Source organism: Cavia porcellus, unplaced genomic scaffold, assembly GCF_034190915.1.
Source record: "Cavia porcellus strain 051 isolate PalLab524CR breed Dunkin Hartley unplaced genomic scaffold, mCavPor4.1 scaffold_8, whole genome shotgun sequence".
Taxonomy (NCBI): domain Eukaryota; kingdom Metazoa; phylum Chordata; class Mammalia; order Rodentia; family Caviidae; genus Cavia; species Cavia porcellus.
The window spans coordinates 88,366,081-88,383,255 of NW_026947491.1; the positions used below are offsets into that span (position 1 = coordinate 88,366,081).

At 34.8% G+C, this 17,175-nt stretch overlaps 1 protein-coding gene across 22 annotated transcripts in view; it reads right to left on the reverse strand.

Moving 5' to 3' along the window:
* Anks1b (ankyrin repeat and sterile alpha motif domain containing 1B) overlaps positions 1 to 17,175 on the reverse strand; it is a 1,068,230-nt gene that overhangs the window by 584,454 nt on the left and 466,601 nt on the right. The gene's annotated exons all lie outside the window — the stretch shown is intronic.

Here is a 17,175-nt window from a genome sequence, read left to right on the forward strand (position 1 = left end):
GTGGATGGAAACTAACTGAAAGAAGATATCAACAAGTTAAAACACACCTTAAAAAATAAAAACAGTTTTGAAGATCCACCAGCTTTTGTTCTGTCTCCATCAGTCTTATCATGTTGTATCTTATTGGAGGTTTTTTTTAATATGTGATAGTCCAAACAAAAATTTTTATAGACAAGGAGATAATATATAAACCATTGTTCATTTTCTGTTAGTTGGTTCTAAATACCCTGTATTACTTTCATTCTTTTGAATGGTTTTACACTGTCTTGATATGTTTGATACTATAGTATATGAAGTTATACTCAAATATTTCAAGGAAAGAGACACTATGGTAACTACTGTTATGTTGGGTTATCTTGTGGTGAAACATTATGTTGCTTAAATTGTTCTGTTCTGACCTGTGCTGTTGTGTTGTTATGTCCTCTTTTATCTCGATCTCCTTTTTTAAAAATTTATTTATTTTAATTAAGGGAAAAAATAAATAAAAAATAGCAGGATATATTATAGTAACCATTTTGATTTCCTATAATTTGATTTGAAGCCCTATATTGCTTTCACCATCTTGTTTTGACTGATTTTACTCTATTCTGTTCTGTTTGATAGTATCAAGTTTGAGGGTATAAGCAACTACTTTGAAGACAATAAGATTCACTATGATGCCCATTCTGGTTTGACTATTATCTTCTTTTGAAGTCCTGAAATATCTCCAATGTTTCAGTTTTATTGGTTTTGTTCTGTACTGTTTTGTTCAATTTTATTATAACTGATGATATAGGCAATTCTTTTTAAGATAGCAAGAGAAATTATGGTAACCATTGTTGATCACCTTGTATTCTGTTTTTACATCATGTACTATGTCCATGCTTTTGACTTGACTCACTCTGTTTTGTTTTGTCACATTTGGTTTTATTCACTTCAAAAAAAGTAATAATAACTGTGGGAGTAATAAAACCCAAAATGTGTAACTGTTATTTAAAAGAGAGGAAAAGAAAGTACTTTAAAGGATATAACTGCATGTATATTTAAGTGTGTAACATAGATAACCATATTACTAAGTTTTTGTTGGATCATTGAACAGAACTGTTTGCAGTATCACTGTTTGAATGCCCACTTTATATGCTTTAATTTTGTAATTTGAACAACTATTTCTAAGATGACAACATGTAATCTATTAACTAGTGATTTCTTACTGTTTATTTTTTTGAAATTCTGTATTACTTATACCTTTTTGGTTTTTTCTCTTTAAATAAAATTTTAAAAAAATTTTAAAAATACAGAATCACCAACTGAGTGACAGTTCAGACAGAACTCCACTTACATATTATAATTTGTAATAGCCTCATTTACTCATTGTAAATAGGTGAGGGTTAAAGGCAGAAGAAGAACTCATAGATTTCAGTAGGTTTGGAAGAAAATACAACTTGAGGACTTATCTTACCAGTTTTTAAAATAGCAATCCTGGGGATGCTGTAAGTGCTTTAAGTGGAAACCTTTGAGGGGATTTCTGCTAAAAAGAAGTGGGAAAGGTCCTTGGTAGGAAGATCTAACCAGCCCATCCTATCTGTGATTTGGAGGAGTAAGAATTTAAAATAATGAAGGACCACAGAGTAGGGGAGAAATAGGAAAAGGTATACTTCAATTAATTGCTATTATATCTACCATTAATTTTCAAAAATTATCTTATGTGTTAAACACTGTATCTTCCATTCTACTATCAACATCAAAAGTACTGCTATAGTGAATGTATCTTGTAATTTCCTGTTTCTGAGTATTAAATTGGTACAAGGAGAAGTTACTACACTAAACTATTGTAAGTGCTTTTCAAGATATTTGATTCATATAACCAAGATTTAAACATTTCTCCCATTAGACTTTGAGATAATGTCCATTCCTCTATCAATATCTTTATCATTGATAGTAAGTCACTAAGCACAAGAATGTATTTTCATTGGTTAGAAAAACAGCATTAATATCGTTTGAATAATATTTCATGCCTATATCTTGTACTCTGAATAACCACTATGAAGATAACAATATGCAACATATTAATTACTGTTACTCTCCTACTAGCCAGTTTTGAAACTCTGCTTTATTATTTTTATTTTTTCTATCTTTAAAATAAAAATAAATAAGCAAGCAAAAAAAGAAAAACAGCTTTAAGTCCTTCTTAGTGCTTATTTGACATTTAGTGCTAAGCTTTTCTCTTTTTGTCTATTACGTGTCTTTCTTTTTCTTGAATTACTAATTCAAATTATTTGCCTATTTTTTCCCCTGCTCATGTTACTGTTTGCTTTCTAAGAGTTCTTTGTATATTAAGTATTAACACTTTAACTGTTTATGTTTATTACAAATAGTCAATCTCATTTGTTACTTGTTTTCTATTTTAATGGGGTTTTTTGATGCAGTATAACTTTAATTTTTATGTATCTGGGAAATGTATCGTTTCCTTTGTGGTTACTTTCAGAGCTTTTTTGCTAAGTAAATGTCAGTGGCTCAAAGATTAAGTTTGCAGTATTAACAGGACATAACTTGTTTCATGCATTTTTATTTTAAAGCAAAACAAAAAAGATATAAATGATAAACAATTTCAAAAAATAGGAAATTAACACTAGTTAATATATTGCATATCGTTATCTTAGAAGTAGTTATTCAGGTTACAAGATTTAGGCATTTAAAACAATCAAACTATCAAACAATGAAAATGTAAACTGTTCTTTTTTATTATTTTCATGTATTTTTGTTAGTTTATGGAGAAATGATTGTTGAGCTAATCACTTCTAACTGGTGTAACAAAGAAAGAAAGAAAGTGTTAAGATGAGAACAAAATGTTTCTTTTAAAGTTGTTATTAATCATTATCAATATTTTGTTAGAGAGCAATGGCTAATGTCTGTTTATATAACTTAATTTATTCAAAATAGTTCTTTCCTTCATACATTTTCACTTACTTAATGATCTTCATAACTTATTATTTCATGTATAACTGTAATTATTATGCAGATATTTATTTGTGTTGATATCTTTGTTGTATATTTATGGATTTCAACAGAAAATATTAAAAAATTTCAGAGTGCTATTCTCATTCAAGAAACATTTGAGAAAATAATTTTAATTAAAACAATATGAGTTAATACTTGAATAATTCAACTTAGTATTTATGGCTTGGGATTTCATATACTTATCTAAGAATTCACGACAAATTATTTCATTTATTCTTATATCCATTTGGAAAATACTTATTGTCAAGTTCTTTAGTAAACACCAAAAATCAAAGAATAGAAATTTCACAAACTAGTGGAAAAATGTTTGCAATTTATGCTTTTATAAATAGTAACGTAATTAATATATTTTCCATAACATTTTCCCAGCTTTTCATTGCATAGTCTCCTATAACATTCATATGAAAATTATATGGAAGTATTCAAACAAAACTAAAGAAGTTGAAGGTTGGAAACTTTATTATAACCATCTACATGATGTCTAGAAGCATCTTGAATTTCACATGCCAAACAAGACCTGTGACCCTTTTTCCCTATTTCCAACCAAACCAAACCAACCCATACCAAAACAAGACCACACACACACACACACACTGCATTTTACTTAGCTCTTGTGATTCAGTAAATGGCATCACGATTTTCACAGCTGCTTAAGAAATATACATATCTAGGCATGCTTAGTTGATATATTTTATGCCCTGAATCCAACTCAATGTAAAATATTATCACTTCTGCCACATGATTTTCCTTTTCTCTAGACCTCTACTGCACCACCTTGATGTAAGTAATAGCACTCTCTCTCCTGGACAACTGGACAACCTTCCAGTGGCTTCCCCTCACTTAATGTTTTTTTGGGGGTCGGGGGCAACGAGGATTGAACTCATAACCTTGCTCTTGCCAGGCAAGTGCTTGTGCCACTGAGCTAAAGCCCTGGCCCTCTTTCCGTGTTCTTTATGTACAGTATTCTGGAGTCACAGTGATCGATTAAAGATGCAAACAAGTCGTATCATCCTCTGTCTTTAGGTCACTCGATGGCTTCTAATTGCCTTCTTGGCCTTTCCACCGTAGTGCTTTCCGACAGTACTGAGCTCCAGGTACAAGTGCTTTTTATTTTAAATTTTTTTTTGTCTTTTTCATTTTTATTGGTACCAGGGATCGATCTCTTCCTCTATGACAAGTCTGATTCTTTTTTAGAGCCCTTGTACTGCTGTATCCTTTCCCTGGAATGGTCTCTCCCAACTCTGTGTGGTTGTTCATTTCTTTCCTTCAATTTGAGATCAAATACTGCCTCTTTAGAGAGGACTTCTCTCTCAACTGGCTCCTCCTCTGTTCTCTAGCTAATTATCCACAGCACTTATTGCAATCTAGAGTTACAGTGCTCTTTATTGGTTTACCTGGTCACTGAACACAGGAATGCTCAAAAGATACAATGAAGGTTTAATTTAAAAAAACAGAACAGGGTCTGGGTTTTAGCTCAGCGGCACAAGAAGCAGGTCAGCAAGTGCAAGGTCATGAGTTCAATCTCCGGTACCCACCCAAAAAATTACAGTAAAATACATAGTCATGAAGAGTGGCATAACTGTGTTCAAAGCAAGGGGAGGTATACTCAGTTCTAACAAGGGATTAATGTCAAGGTGTCTTTCACTGTAATACATTTATAATGGAAACATTCACTGTAGTTTGTCATTACTCTCCTTGCTGATCAAACATTTGAAGCAATTTCTGTCAGATAAAAACATTATCGTGCATCCACATCCATCTTCTTCACTGGATCTGGGACTGTGGACTTGTAATTTTCCCTCAAAGTCAAAACCACCAGGAAAGGTAAGTGGTTTGATTCAATTCAGGCATCAAGGCACGCATGACAGTACAATTAAGACACGTAAGAGTGCTTACAGAACTGCCTTCAGAAAGGGTCAGAGCCACTCGAGAAGTTTATCTGAAGCAAGGGGGAGGGAGCACCTTGACTGAGATTAAGGGTAGCATGTCTTTTAGTGTAATAGGCTGAACATTCACTGTACGTTTTTTATCATTCCACATCTCTCCCCCTTCTGGGATATAAGCACTTCTTATGTCCTGCTCACTGTTATGTTCCCTGGGCCTACCATGAAGCCTGGTATATAGAACACACACAGCTAATGTCAGAGAGATAGATGAACCGGATAAGGAAGGGTATGTCACTGAAGACAGGGTGAAAAAGGGTTATTCTGGCTGAGGCTTTAATTTTATTCTGAAAGAACAGAAGTTAAGATAAAGCAAGAGAAAAATGCACGCTAGGCTATGTGAAAAAGTTGAGAGAACAAGTTATATGTAGAGTTCATGAGTTTAATATGAGTGCATGTCGGGGTTGATGGTCATAAAGAGAAACCCTGGGCCAGAACGTGAATGGACTTCTTTGTTTCTTGAGGCACTGTGTATCGAACCCAGGGCTCTTGCACTGAGCTACATCCTTGACCTTTTTAAAAAAAAAAAAAATGAGACAGAATCTAAGTTGCTCAAGCAAAACTTAAACTTTCAATCTTTGGCTTCAGCCTCCCAAGTGCTAGAATCACAGGGGTGCATCACAACAACCAAGTATGACTGGATATTTCTGTGCCTTACAAAATCAGTTTGAATGTCATCCTGTAGGTTGATTTTATAAATGTGGATTATATGGTCAAGTTGGCAGTATGGTAAGGGGACTGCATCCATGCAGGGTGACTGGGGTATCTTCATGGGTTCTCATCACACTGCCAGTGTGAAGAGGCTGCCCATGTGGAGAGGAGACCAAAGAGCTAAAGCACTGTCATGGTGAGGAGGGCCCACCAGGGGTCAGCCTGGCATGGAAAGCCAGTGTCGAGCTGGCTATGTGACATGTCATGACCTGATCAGGGTGAAGATGACATCTATGTGGGAAGAGATTGACACAAAGTGTCCTACCTTAAATGGGGGAAGGCCAGTGTCCACATCATCCTAAATAAGAGCCAGCACCTGATCAAATAAAAGATACATTAAGCATAATGGAAGCCAAGTCTCTGCCAGGTGTTTAGAGAGAAATCATATTATCTCTGTGAACTCATGATTTTCAAGATATGTAGAAGATATATATAGAAAAATAGATACAAGTGTGTTCATAACGCGTATCTAGACTGCAATAGATAGATAGATAGATAGATAGATAGAGATATAGATATAGATATTGTGAGTACTACAAATATGCCTTATTTCTGCCCACTACAATAAGCCCAGGAAGAGTGATAACCAGATAGCGCCCAGTATACAGAACTTACTATCAAATTTTGACATCAGAATATCAACCTAAACTAAAACAAAACAAAGTTATTTGGAGGAATGGTTAATTCCATGTCTGAGACCACAAAAGTATAGGTGAGATAAACCTAAAAGTAAAGAAGTACCCAAAGAATGATGAAGATATTCCCACTGGCAGGTCCCAGGTCATTTAAGCAGTAAAACAAATAATAATGATAGTAATGGAGAATAATTCATTGAATAAAATAGGAAATTTTTTCCTATTTTATTTCATATTTCCCTGAAATATAAAGAAATAATGAAAAATGAATATTTTATGAGGAATGGGATATTAGAATAATTTAAAAGTAGCACCTAAAAAAAACATATTGTAGAAGAGAAAAGGGAACTTTGTGATGGAGAAGCTTGAAAGATACTTTTTTTAAAATCAACTGATCAAAGTGAAAATCATTGTAAGCAGAACAAATCAAAATTGTGCATCACCTGATATGATGCAATATGGAAAATGTAGACTGTCTTGTGGATCTCCCCGACAAAGATGCATATCCTGAACTTAGAGTAACATCAGAGAAATTCAAATTGAGAGGCACTTTACCGGTAAACAGCTGAACATTTATCGTCGAACACGTGCTGGTTTTAAAACTCAAGACAAGACTGAGGGCTGTTCCACTTCGAAGGAGACTGAAGAGAAGTGACAAGAAACAGTGCTTAATTCTGAGCTGACCCCTTTACCACAAAATATTTTAGAACAATTGGTAAAATTTAGATAGGGTCTCAAGATTAAATGGTAGTAATATATCAAACTTAATGATCTGATGTTGATGGTTGTTTTCTTGTGAGAGACAAATGTACTTGTTTGTAAGAAAAAAACACTAAAGTACTGTGGCTGATGAGGCATCAGGTATGGAACTTACCAGTAGTTCCAGGAGAAAAGGTCTTTATGGTGTATCTTCAACTTTCTCATAACTTTGCAGTAGTTGCAAGATATAAAATGGTAATAATAATGTGTCATAAGTACTCTATGAAAAATGTGGATGATAAATTAGAAGCAGTTGAAAGCAAGGGAGCCATTATGGAAGCTATTGAAGTAATAAAGTAAAAAATTAAGACTGTTTCAGTGGGGGCGAGAGGAATGGAAATATTTGAGAAATATTCAGGAAGCAATTGTCATGTTTTGATGGTTAATTAGATGCCGAGAGGGAAGGAAAGGAAAAATATTGGGTGAGTCAGGCTTCTGGCCTGAACGAATAGATGGCAGTGAAGGAGGAAGAGCAAATTTTGGGAGAAGCTAATGGTTTTGATGACCACAAGTAGGGGTAGTGAGCCTCATCTTCCAAACACTCTGTTACTTCACCAAGTGATCATCCCACTGTTGGGCTGAACTTCTGTTTTCTGGCCTCATGTTTACACAGAAGGGAATTCCATTAGAGTAATATGCTTGGTCTGTTCTCCATTCTTCATGCATTTCCCACTAAGACTGGGTGTGACTTGGCTGTAGAACGAATTTGGGGTGAAACTAAACATGCTCGTCATGGCCTGCTCTGGTTTTCACCTCTTCAGACCAAGCCTGTCAGCATAGTGAGTGTGTTCTCTGTGCTCCGGAGGTAAAAGTACCTTGTAGCTTGTCTAGGTAAGTCAGTGACTGAGTGGAATATGTGTCTAATTCACGAATAAAATTACAGCAAGCACATTCAGTCACTTGTAAGTTCTATTGATGATAAAAATTTATGGCATTTGATTTAAATGTATTCTGGGAGAGAAAGAAAGCAGTGTGGCTAATTTGTCTCCTAAACCTAAATAAGCACACACTTTCTTTTATTTCTCACAGTCTCTAATAAATTGCTAAAAAAAAAAAAGACATCGAACTGAATCCAATCAATGTAAAATAGGACAATACTAAAATAATACTGTCACATCAGGGAAATTATAGACTCTTCTAATTACTTGTTTTTCAGTTTTAGGCAGTTAACACCATTGATTTAGAACTTGTTTCTCAACAGAGAATAATAACAAATGTATTTATTGTACCTTTGCCTCCTACAGAAAATCGGCATCATCACAGCCCTATGTACATTACCATTTGGTTGCTCTGAGGATTGAAGTAGACAGTAAGTGGACACCGCTGCCCCTCACTCAGCAGTACTCAGTTAATTAGTTCAAATGAGACTTAATGAACACCAGTCATATACTAGACAATGGTCTACTGCTGACGTTAACAATTCATATCCTAAAAATGTAAAAGACACAATTTCCATTCTACTGGAACAGTCTTTCAAGCTTAGAAGAAAGTCATTGAATGGATCAAAATATAATGTTAATTTCAAGAGTGGAAAATCCTACAAAGGAATATAGCATCCTAGAGACACAGTGAAATGGTGGCTACTGTATATTCAATAGTCAAAGAATGCTTTTAAGGTAGCAGCTGAATAATGACCTGAAGGAAGATTGATAACGAACTTGATAATGAACCATGCATTTCTCTGAGAGAAAGGCATTCTAGCAAAGTCAACCGCAAACATGAAGAACCGAAGGCAGAAGCTGTTTGGCTTATCCAAAGTCATGCAGGAAGGGTACATGTGACTGGAGTAAAGCGAACTGGGTAGCTAGTCCAAGAGGTCAAAGAGAGACGAAATATAAATGGTGGTGTACACCTATACTCTGATATGGGAAGACTTTGGAAGGCAGAAAGGGTGAACTATGTGATCTGATTTATATGACAATCTGATATTTATAACTGACTGTTAAGTTGCAAAAGGATGATAAGCATAGTAGCTGATGCCACCAAACAAGGTAGGAGGGTTTTTTAAAAATCCAAGTAAGAGATGGAAATGGCTTATACAAGAGTAACAAAAGAGAGGTGACAAGAGGTGCCTGGTTAAAGCTGTATTTTAAATACAGGATCATTTTTTAAAATTTTTGCTTAGGATCCCTAGGCACTCTTAAAAGTTAATGAGAACACTATAAAGCTTTTATCCATGGGTATAGTAACTATTCATAGAGTAAAAACTAGTACAGAGGTATTTATACTGTATAAGAATATACAAGTACATATTCCATTAACCGCCAGAGCTATCATACCATCGTGCACCAAGTGTCGAAAAAAAACTCCACTTAGCATTCATGTGAAAATTAAAGTTGGAGAAGGAAAATATTTCTATACAATTACGAAAGTAGTCATGACCTCATAGACATTCTGAAAGAGACCTGGAGACTTCCAAGCAGTCCTGCACCACAGTCGGAGGCCCGAACCACTGGCCTAGAGATGTGCTGACGGGTTGGGTATGGAGAGTGAGAGGAAGAAAGGAACTAAGGATGGGGGCAAATATGTTAGCTTGAACTGCCATTAACTGAGAAACAAAAGTTTAGTGCTATGTTATTCTAGAAAGCTTATTAGATACTCCGCTGAGGTTTATCGCTAACTGCTAGATATGAGCTTGGAGCTGGGAGAGCTGGTTGTGGCTAGGGATACAAACTTAGAAGAACTGGGGTTCAGACAGCATTTAAAGCTCTGGAACAGAACAAGAGTACGTAAGGAGTGAATGTAGACGGACAAGAGATGAGGTCTGAGGATATCTCCTGGGCATTTGACTGATGAACTCTACCAATGAAATTCTGAAATTTCTGTTTGTAGCACATTGATTCAAAGTTCTTTAAAGGTAGAATCCTACTTCAGTCACTTTCATACTCAAATCACCGCTTAAGATGCCCAACTATGTTTAGAGAAAGAACGAATCAAGAGGTGATGATGTGTGCTGGGGTACTTTCACATCTGAACTCCAGAAATTTAGGACAGGCAAGATTAGGAAATTAAAATGATTAGCTTCAGATTCATAACTACCCACTGGATAATCAAATAGATTCCCTTAAATTTAGCAGTGGAGATAATTGGAGACTTTCGGCTTTACCCAAAGCAATCAATAACAAATGACACAATGGGAAGGATGAGACTAGATTTCAAATTCTAGTCTGCCACTGATGATATTTAAAGCAATAATGGCAACTCTACCTGCTAGACATTTTATTTTTCATGGAAATTTTTTCCAGACAAATTTTTTCATCTATTCATTCTTATTCAGACAGTCTATGAGATGCTCTAGGGAAAACGACATGCCAGAGAATGACATTCACTGATATTTTTATGCATGTGGAAGACAAACCTGAATAATACAAAAGGAAACCATAGTATTAATAGTCTGTTGCTGTCAATAGCAATTTGGGCACAGAACAATGAGAAGTGCATTTCATGTTAAGAAAAGAAATTATTTTTTTTAAACAGATACAAAGGGTGAGTAACCATGTAGCAGGTGGAACAATCAGGGGGTGAGTAAGTCACTGGGGATGAAATCAGGGGCTATTACAAAGAATCTTGGCAGAGGAGTTCTCTTTTCCTGCCCACCTACCTTACGCAATATGAGGACATAATGTTCCTCCTTTCTAGAGGACACAGCATCAAAATTCCATCTCAGAATTAGAAAGTGGCCCTCATCAGATGACCAACAGCCAGCACCTTCATCATGGACTTCTTAATGTCCAAAACTGTGAGGAAATTACTTTGTATTCTTTATAAATTATCCAGACTCAAATATTTTGTTACAGCAGCACAAATGGACTAAACAAGATTGACAGTGATTTTAATGATTAGAAGATACAGTACATAGTGGGCGCTTTCTGGATTCTGTATTTTCTCTCCCTTGAATTAGGTCAACCTGATCACGACTCTGTCATTCATCTTCTTTGGCTTCCCTCACATTCAAGTTCTTAGAGTTTGTACTTCCTGTGGCTTACTTCTATGAGGGAGATGGGCATTGGCCCAAAGTTAATCAACATCATCTTAGATTCAAATGAATAAGAAAACTTAAAAAGATTCCTAAATACATTTTCTAAAAGTTGAAGTTATCAGAATCACATGTAAGTGAAATAGAGAAAATGAGAGTATCAGGCCTTAAAGGTCTTATTTCAAATGTGAGCATACATGATTTAATAATCAACATAATGATAAGCTGGATTACTGCAGAGCTTTGTAAGTTACATAGCACCATGGCGTACTTTATCTGATTCGAGCCTTACTATATCTCTGAAAAGCAGACAAAGCAAATACCTTACTTATTTTGCTGACAAACTGAAGATCAGAAATGTTATTCAGAGAGAGTGTAACAGAAGCATGATTATAAATCAATCCTTAAAAAAAGGCATTCAAGCAAAATCCATTTGATTCTAAGAGTTTCACAGATCATTTATATGAAATCTAGAAAGCATAGACAGGAATCCTACTAGAGAATACAGACGGTATGATGGTTCAATTTATGACTTTTCAACTTTGTAATGGTGCAAAAGTGATACACATTCATTAGAGACTATGTTCAAATGTTCAGGCTAGTCACATGCCAATGAATATTCTCTCAGGGTGCTAGGCAGTGGCAGTGAGCCACAGGCCCTGGTCAGCCCCGTGGGTATTCAGTGCCTTTTTAACTTTTGATATTTTAAACTTGTAAGGGTTTATCATCGCATAATCCTACTGTAAATACGGGAGCATCTTTCCTGCTGTTAGATTGATTTAATTGATTTTAATTTTTAGATGGATTTAACAATGACAAATGCACTTTATACTTAAGAAAAGCAATGAATATTTTCCTGCTCCTGTGGGTCCCCCGTCATTTTTCACTAGTGCAAATTAATTATGCAGAGCCACGGCCGCCAGTGTGGCATTTTATACATGCATATAACATAATTTGATCGTATCTAGCCCTCCTGATTTCTCTCCTCTGCCCTCCCCTAGTTTCTTCCCCTGATCCTCTTCCTCTTCTCTAATAGATCCACTTCTGCTTCATGACATCTTTTTTTTTGTTCTCGCTAGGATTCCACTTGGCACAAAATGCATTTTTCTGAGTTTGACTTTTTACTTTGCCTCTCATGATCTCTAGTTCATCCACTTTCTTGAACAATATAATTTAGTCTTTGTTTACAGCTGGGTTTTACATTTATCTACACTCATTCAGTGATGGGCACTTGGGCTGCTTCTGTGTCTTGGCTATTAGAACTGTCTCACAATGAACATGAGTGTGTCAGTGGAACAGTACATACTCAGAGTGAGGAAGAAGCAATGCCCCTCACAGAAACACAGAATCAACTCAAATTAATCACTGACCTAGATATCAGTGCTAAACCTATAAAACTATAAAACTCTTGGAAGCAGCCTAAATGTCCATCCACAGATGTATAAATAAAGAAAATGCAGTATTATACACAGTGGAGCACTACTCTGCTGTAAAGAAGGATAAAATTGGATCACTTATAGGAAAACGGATGCACCTTAAGATCATAATGTTAAGTGAAATGAATTAGGTACAAAAGCCTCAATATCACATGATTTCTCTTACATGATAAACTCAAAATATAAATAAAAAGCAAAAATAAAAGACTAATAATAAGAAACTGGGGATAAATGTTTTGCAAAAGAAAAAGGCCCAAGAGATGGAGGGAGGGGAGGGGAGGGGAGGGGAGGAAGGAAAGGATGAGAAAAGGAATTGAGCTGTATGTGTGGGAGCCAGCTCCCCCTGAGGAGTGTGATGATTGTGTGCTGCACACATGTAATGACAAAAATAAAATGTTTTTAAAGGAAAACTTAAAAAAAAAATAAACATGAGTACCCAAGTGTCTCATGGTTTGCTGACCTTGATTCCTTCACATACGGAATGGATGTTATTCCTGGGTCATTTTGTAGTTCTGCTTTTAGCATATGGAAGAACCACCACACTGATGTCCACAGTGACTGCACTAACTTACATTCCTACCGAGAGTCTATACTAGTTCCTTGCCCTGAGGTGTTTTTGACAAGCTTTCCAGGAAATTCTAATTTGTCAAGGACTAGAAGTGGGTTGATGGGTCGGTCCCATGGACTTCTTTTTCAACTTTTGCTCCTTTCAAGTTTGTTTCACCTAAAACTGTCTTTATCATGTTTTACTTTTCTGGTTTTTGCCTAATCTTCTCATATGATTTTTGATGTAAACCTCCAAATTATGCATACTCTTCCTGGGTTCTGTCCTTTAGGGTTCTGTCCTTGGCTATCTATGTTTCTACGCTTCTTTCTTTTTCAAAGCCATACTTTTTCTCTCAAATTTCATCCCTGTGAAATATAAATACACAGCCTTGATTGTTTTCTCCCCAAGGAGCTAATTGTCATTAATTGAAAGACTGTCAAAGTTAGCAAATCAAAGTTCTTCCAAAGTCCATGATTGTGTCACACTGAGAAAATTATCCAACCCCTCTCAGCCTCAGGCCCAATCAGTAAGTAATGAAAAAAAAAAAAAAAAAAAAACCTACCTCATAGAATTCCTATAAGAAATAAGTGAAATATATGCTCCATAATAGAACTAAATGGTTCAATACTCAATAATAAAAAATTTTTTTAACCTAGCTCTGAAAATTTTTATTCCTTATCAATTTTTGTTGGAACCCAATATAATATTTTATATTTTTTGAACTATATAGCTGTGCTTTTTCACATACTCACTCTCACTTCTAATTTTAGAATTTAGCATATGTATTCTATAACCCCATAGGACCCACTAGCATAGCTCTGGGTGTGAATAATGGAAGGCCCGCCCTATGTGTGGGTGGCTCCAATCAGTAGGCTTGCAGCCTGAATGACACATAAAAGGACAAATACTAAAGCAGGCTTGATGCTTTCTGCCTCCTACCTGTCTTGCTATGGATTGCATCTCCTCTGCCATCTGCCCCTGCCACACTGTCCTGTGTTGGAGTCAGCCAACTATGGCTGAAACCTCTGCAAACTGAGCTACAATAAATTTTTCCTCCTTTAACTTGTGGGTGTCAAGAACTTTTGTCCCAGAAATGAGAAAAGTAACCAAGACAACAACTAATACCCTACCCAAAATGTCTCTTGGGCTGGGGGTACCCATATTATCACCAAATACTTATTGAAAACAATTTAAATGTAAATATATCTTTATGTCAACAACTTTCAGCAAACTAGGGATAGAAGGAATCAGGCAAAGAATTGATAGTTTTTTTATGGTTAATGTTAAAATACTGTAAGTTTACTCCCAAAGATAGGAATAAGACAAAAATGGTTGGTTTTAAACTTCAATGTAACATTTCACTACCATCATAGTAGTTAAGAAAAAGACCAAAGGCGTAAAGATTAGAAAAGAATAGCAAAACCATTATTATTCTCAGATGAATTGTGAAAATCCAGGAACATTAGTTTTTATAAAAACAAAAGCTACTATAATTTTGAATAAAATTATGTAAGTAATATAAAACTTATGGCATTTCCAAATTGCAACAATAATTGAAAAATAAAAATAAAACTTATAAAATAATGGTTCAATTCAATGAGGAAAATCTTTATTTTCCATATAGTAAAAAACCAAATCTTGACCCCTTCTTTACATGACATAGAAAATGAGATGGTTTATAAAATCAAATATTAAAACTAGACCAGAAAACACCTAAAAATGTTTGTAGCCACAGTAAGATAGAAAGCACAAACCATCAAATACAAAATATGATAAAATTGGCTCTTATCAAAATTAAATATTCTGCTCATTAAAAGACATGTAAAAATATTTAGGCAAATCACCAACTGGGAGAAATTACTTGGAGTACATATACCTGAAAAATGAGTCATATCCTTTATAATTATGATTTATAATTATGAAAGAATTCATAAAGAATTACTACAAATCAAAAATTAGAAAGTTGAAAATTTTATAAAGAAATGAAAATGTAAATATTGTATTGTCTCCCTAGTATTAAAAACTGAGAGTAAATAAGATCCAAAATGTGCAATAGATACTGTAAAAATGAAAGGGAAAGAAAGTACCTGAAAGGAAAGAACAACTGAATAGAAGAAAGGAGAAAAGAAAGAAGGGAAAGATTATATATATATATATATTTTACATCTTGTATATATACCGTAAATAACTATACTACTAATCTCTGTTAGTTCATCAAAAGAATGTTTTGTGCTTTCATTATTCATTTGATCATTTTTAAATGCCTAAATCTTGTAATCTGAACAACTACTTGAAGATAACTATACATAATATACTAACTAGTGTTAATTTCCTATTATTTTGTTTTGAAATTCTCTATCATTTTTATTCTTTTTTATTGTTGCTTTTTTTTTAAAAGTAAAAGAAATGAAAAAGTAACTTCTCATAAGAGAAAATATAAGTAAGAATGGGTAATAATCATAGAAAAGTTGCTCAGTATGATTAGTCACTAGAAACACAAACTAAAATTACAATTAAAAAGCATTTCATACCCATAGGAATGCTTAAAATCTAAAAAAATTAAAGATCAGAGATGCAAAGCAACTGAAATTCTCATATACTGCTACTAGTGATTGTAAAATGTGGCTACCTTGAAGAAATTTTGGGGGCTGGGGATTTAGCTCAGTGGCATAAGCGTCTGCCTTGCAAGCAGGCAGTCATGAGTTCAATCCCTGGTACCGATAAAAAGGAAAAAGACAAAAAAAAAAATTTGGGAAATTTTATATTACTTATCTACCCTATAACCTATCCATGCCATTCTCAGCCAGCTGTCTGAAACCGTATCTATTAAAAGGTTCACATACATTTTTCACACATAATATTAAACAACATGTAACAATTCAATCAATAGGAAAATGGATAAATGAATTGTAGTATTCTAGTGTAATGAAACACACTCCATAAAAACAGGAATAATACGGATAGATTGAGGATATATCTGCTGAGGGAAAGAAACCAAACATGTACACACACACACACACACACACACACACACACACACACACACAAACTCACCGTAGGATTTCACTTACATAAAATCCAGGACTAGGCAATCCTAACCTATGGTGATGAAAATCAAAAAGAACTTGCCTCTGAGGCAGAAATGAGGGTCGCTCATTGGAAAAGGATATGATGAAACTTTCCAGGGTGGTGGTAATATTCTATACCTTGTTTTGAGTATTGTCACACCTACAGACACAATTCTGAGTGTCAAACTGTATACTTAAGATCCGCATTTATTATTCAATTGAGGGAAAACATTTTACCAGGAAACATTAAAAAAATTAAAAGCCTGGTTCATTTTATCCAACATAATAACCTCCTGGCACATCCCTGTTTTCACAAATGATAGGATTTCCTTCTTAGTTAAAACACATTCCTTTGTGCACATACATCACATTTTTTTCCCCATTCATCTATTGATAGACTCAGGCTGGTTTTCTACTACTGTGAAAAGAGCTGCAATGAACATGTAATGCGGCTATCTTGTCAACATATGATTCTATTTCCTTTGGAGATGTACTCAGAAGTATGATTGCTGAATCATATGGTAGCTGTAATTTTAATTTTTGAGGAACTTCCATGAATTTTTCATAATGGCTGTAGTAATTTACATTCATACTCACAGTGGACAAAAGTTCATTTCTCTCATATCCTTGCCAGCTTTTCCATAACAGTCATTTGAAAGCAATGAGATAATATCTCACTGTGATTCTGATTTGCATTTCCCTGATAATTAGTAAGGTGAAGCCAGGCACACAAAGATAAATACTGCATAGCTTCCCTTACATCTGGTATCTAAAGAAGTTTATCTCATAGAAGAAGAAAATGGAATGGTGGTAACCAGAGGCTGGGTGGATGGGAGGGAGAAGAGACTAAAAGAGTTGGTCTAAGGATATAAATTTGTGGTTAGAAGGAGAAATAAGTTCAAGAGATCTATTGTATGGTGGAGTGACTGTGTTAATGAAAACATACTGAATATTTGAAAAATGCTAAGACAAAAAGTCACTATAAAAAGCATGAAATTGTTTAGTAGAAAAAATTGGCATGTCAGTAGACCTATCCAATATTTCATCAGAGATGACTTTTTCAAGTCTTTTAAATGGTTTTTACAAAGCAAAAATATCTTTAA